Genomic DNA, 4,871 nt, shown 5'->3' with positions numbered 1-4,871 from the left:
CCGTGGCTAAAGATGGTGTATTATATTTTTGAAAAATGTAAAGAGAATGAGTATAAAGTGCTTGCACAACAAAAATTATAATTATGTGAGTAATACATTTATTACTCAGCTAGATTTTTTTTTTTTTTTTTTTTTTTTGGTAATGGGGATTGAACCCAGATGCATAACCACTGAGCCACATCCCCAGCCATTTTTTTATGTTCTTGTTTTGAAACAGGGTCTCACTAGGTTGTTCAGGGCCTCGCTAAGTTGCTGAGTCTGGCTTTGAACTCATGATCCTCCTGCCTCAGCCTCCTGAGCCACTGGGATTATAGGTATGTACCACCATGCCCAGCTTGCTCAGGTAGATTTAAACATTGCACAAAGTTCATACAGTCAGCCTCCATATCTGAGGGCTCAACCAATCTCAGAGAGAAAATATTTGAAAAACACCTGCATCTGTGCTGAACAGGTGCAGACATCTTTCCTTGTCATTATTCCCTAAACAACACAGGGTAACAGCTGTGTATGCAGCATTTACATTATAATAGGGATTCTAAGCCATCTAGAGATGATTTAAAGCACACGGGAAGGATGTGTGTAGGTTCTATGGAAATACTATGCCATTTTACACACAGAATCTGAGCCTCCTTGCATGTTGGTGTTCACTGGGGGTTTCTGGAACCAATCCCTTTGAATGTTGACAGCCACAGCAGAAGGGGCCCCAGCAAACTTCCAGCTGATGATTGGCTCACAGCGGCCCCAGCAACATCTAGCTGATTGGCTCCTCTGCGGTGATGCTCATTGGGCTGTTTCCCCGCCCTTTCAGACTTTGGAGCTGCTCATTGGGGGACTTTTTTGGCTCCGCCCATGCGACCCAGCCAATCGGCCTCAAGAGCATCACCGCATTCAGGGGAGGCTTGTTGAGAGGCTTGTGGGAAGCCGGTGGTGGCAGTTGGGCTCTGAGGGTTTTTCCTGAGGAGCTGTTTTGTTTGGAGTGTGTGGTTCTAAAAATAAAGTTCGTTTCTTTTGACAAGTGGCTCCTGAATTGTGCCCAGCCAGACTGCGGCATTTGAATATCAAGGAAACAATGTGTACTCCAAAACCTCACGTTATATATGAGGAAAACACCAAAATCGTCTTAAAGTGAATCTCTTTTCGAGATTATTCAAAATATATTAACACTTACTTTGTGCCCAGCATTGTACTGAATCAGGTAGGAAGCCTGGCCCCCCCACTCAGAGTAGGTCTTCACATGGTGCTGGGGACTGCCACATGACCTCCAGGGACATGCCAGCCATCCTCCCCTCGGCCAGTGTCCAGTGCATTGGCCCTCAGGGACCACACCCACATGCTCCCTTGTCCTCTGGCTTCTGGCTGGGTTCAACCATGGGAAGGCCCTGCAGAAGGTCAGAGGGATGGAGGAAAGTGGAGCTGCAGTGTTTGTTTATTCCTCAGGTCTCTTTCCCACATGCTCCAGGAGATTGTGCCCTGGCAGGCTGCATTCTCCGAGTCCATACAGATGACCTCGCCTCTGCTTCAGCCGAAGGAGGGGTAACAACTCCCAGGCGCTGCCAGCTCCAGATGACTGCACTGATCTCCCATCCTGCACCATCTCCAAAGTCCCTACCACGCCTTTGTCAAATTCCCCTCAAATTACCCATTTTATGCCATCTGCGGCTGAGACATCCCTCTAGACCAGTATTCACAAGAGGAAGCAGAGAGAGTAACGGGCAACCAGAAGTAAGGTACAAGCATCCCTTGTCTTATTGAGTGTCACTTTATTGAACTTCATAGATATTACATTTCTTATGAATTGAAGGTTTATGGTCATCTGGGTCCTGCAAACCCATCAGCACCATTTTTCAGCACTCAGGTGATCGTTAGCACTGTTATCATAAAGTATCCTTTAATTAAATTAGGCTCCTTGCTTTCTTTAGACATGATACACACTTTAAAAACCACAGTACAATGTAAACCTAACTTTTATATGTACTGGGAAACCAAAAAATTCATATGAGTCACTTTATTGTGACATCTGCTTTATTACAAGGGCCTGGCACCAAACTCCCAAGATCTCTGAGGCACACCTGCCCAGTCACAACAGGATACTAACTCAGCCTCTGAAAAGAAGAAAATTCTGTCATTTGCAACAATGTGGGTGAATGTTTTGCTAAATTCAATAAGCTAGACCCAGAAAGACAAATACCACATGACCTCACTCATATATGGAAGCCAAAAAAGTTGATCTTATAGGAATTGAGGGTAGAAACTGTTTACAAATGACTGTGGTGGTCAAGGGCAGGGAGAGATTGGACAAAGCATGTGAATTTTCAGTTAGACAGGAAGAATAGGTTCAAGAGACCTATTGTACCAAATGTCAACTATAGATGTTGTATAATATGTTGTTTTCTTGAAAAATGTTAGATATTGGACATAACAGGGTCTTGCCACTGAAATAATAACTATGTGAGGAAATGCATGTTACTTAGCTAGGTTTGGTCATTCCACAATGTACATACACTTCAAAATATCGTGTTGTATATGATAAACATAATTAATTTTGTCTTTCAATTTAAAAACAAATCGCAAGTTTTAAATGGCAAACACCCAGCATTGATGTAAATAATTGTGTCACATTACTTAAATGTGAACAAAGATAAAACTTTGCATTAAAAAGGAAAGACATCATAGTATAGTAATAGAAGTGTCCTCGATGGTAGGCCCAGGACTTGAAGACACTGAAGAGACACATGATTGACAGAGAATACAGAGGGGGTGAGAGGTAGAGAGGTGTTTTTTTGGGGGGTGGCATTAGGGGGAACTCAGAGGCACTTGACCACTGAGCCACATGCCCAGCCCTATTTTTGTATTTTATTTAGAGACAGGGTCTCACTGAGTTGCTTAGCTTATCACTTTTGCTGAGGCTGGCTTTGAACTTGCAATCCTCCAGCCTCAGCCTCCCAAGCCACTGGAATTACAGGCATGTGCCTTGGCGCTCAGCAGAGGTACAGGTTTTTAAAACTTTTCTTCATTATCAAGGTCATTTGTGTTTATACAGAAAAAAAAATTAAATGCATAAAGTATAAAAGGAAACCAAAAATATTATCCAAATCTTTAGTGGTGATTCATAATCATCATTAACATGTTGATGGATTGTTTTGCTGGGGGAGAACGTGTTTCCTAGGTCAACATTAGAATCATGCCTACATGCTACAACATGGATGAAGTTTGAGGTGATACTGGGACTCTCAGCCATCCCAGAGGAGGTGGCTGTTCATCCACCTGCATGTTGGTGGTCTTCGTGGACCCCTGCAAAGGACCCCTTATGGAGTGTTCACTTCCCCTCACTCTGAACTCTGAACTCCAGCTGAGAACTGGGCCCCCCTCCCTCTGCACCCCAGGCCAACTCTAGCCCCAGACCCTCTCCGTGCATCTGACCCTAAGAAGGAAGGAGAGGAGGAAGAGAAATGAGAAGAGGAGGAGCAGGATGGAAGGGGGGTGGGGAAGAAGAGGAGGAAGTCACCCTGGAGGACAGTATGTCAAGTGAAAGAAGCCAGATACGAAAGAACAGGAGTTCCCAGAGCCTGGGGGGTGGGGGGAGAACAGGGAGTTGTTGATTGATGGGTAGAGGTTCGTTGGGGAAGATGGACAGTGGTGATGTCTGTACAACAGTGTGACTGTGCTTAATGCATTGAACCATAGTCTTAAAAATGGATGAAATTATAAATTTCATGCTATGCCTATTTTACCAAAATAAAAACATTAGAATTATCCCATTTGGCCAGTGTGTTATCCTGACAATGATGGTGACTCCATGCACGGTAAGAAGTTGTCTCTACCCGACAAGATCCTGAAGGGATCTTTGGTTTTCCATCCCCTGTCTCCCCAGTGAGAAGCCCCAGGAGGCCAGGGACTTTGTCTCATCACCCTCCTCTTCACATTCTTAGCTCCGTGCCTGACACAGAGCAGGTGTTCAATAAATATAGTCATCTCTCAGCATTTGAAGGGGACTGACTCCAGGGCCCTGAGGACACTAAAACCCACAGATGCTAGAGTCCTTTACATAAAATGGCAAAAGAGTTGCATGGAACTATGTGCATCCTGCCATAGACTTGGAACCATCTCCAGATGGCTTAGAATGCCAGTAGAATACAAATGATGTGAATTATTTAGGGACTAATGGCAAGGAATAGCTCTGTACATGTTCAGATGCAATTTTTTAAAAACATTTTCTATTCAAGATTGGTTTAACCTGCTGATATGGAAGGATGACTGTTTTAACATTGTGGAATGACTAAAAAAGTTAACTAAGTAACAAATTCATCATCTCACACAGTTATCCTCTGTGCATGCAAAAGCACTTAACACTCACTCTCTTCAATTACCACTAACTATAGTTATCTTGCTGTATGATAGATCTCCTGAAATGCAGATCTCTTATCTGACATAATCATGTAGACTTCAGCCAACATGTCCCTTCCTAAATTGTGTGTGTGTGTGTGTGTGTGTGTGGTGCTAGGGATTGAACCCAGGGCCTTGTGCATGCAAGGCAAACACTCTACCAACTGAGCTACATCCCAGCCCCCAACATCTCCCTTCTTTCCCTTCCCACTAACCACCCAGACCTTGGTAGCCCTCATTCTATTCTCCACCTTTTCAAGCTCAACTGTTTTAGATTGTGCACATGATAAAGATCATGCAATATTTACCTTTCTGTGCCTGGTTTATTTCACTTAAAATTTCACTTAAAATCCTACAGGCTCATCCAGGTTGTTGCGAACCTCAGGATTTCATTCTTTGGTGGCTGCATAATATTCCGTTTTTAACTATGCAGACATACAGAGGGTTTGTTTGTTTGTTTGTTTGTTTGTTTGTTTGGCTTTGCATTT

At 43.5% G+C, this 4,871-nt stretch overlaps 1 non-coding gene across 1 annotated transcript; it reads right to left on the bottom strand.

Moving 5' to 3' along the window:
- Window positions 1–4,489: 4,489 nt before the first annotated feature.
- Trnaa-ugc (transfer RNA alanine (anticodon UGC)) lies at window positions 4,490–4,562 on the bottom strand. Its single transcript has one exon. It is a non-coding gene; the product is annotated as a tRNA-Ala (tRNA).
- Window positions 4,563–4,871: the final 309 nt, after the last annotated feature.

Source organism: Marmota flaviventris, chromosome 1 (assembly GCF_047511675.1).
Source record: "Marmota flaviventris isolate mMarFla1 chromosome 1, mMarFla1.hap1, whole genome shotgun sequence".
Classification (NCBI taxonomy): domain Eukaryota; kingdom Metazoa; phylum Chordata; class Mammalia; order Rodentia; family Sciuridae; genus Marmota; species Marmota flaviventris.
Note: the sequence above shows the minus strand (reverse complement) of the source record. Positions and strands in the feature narration are given on the sequence as shown.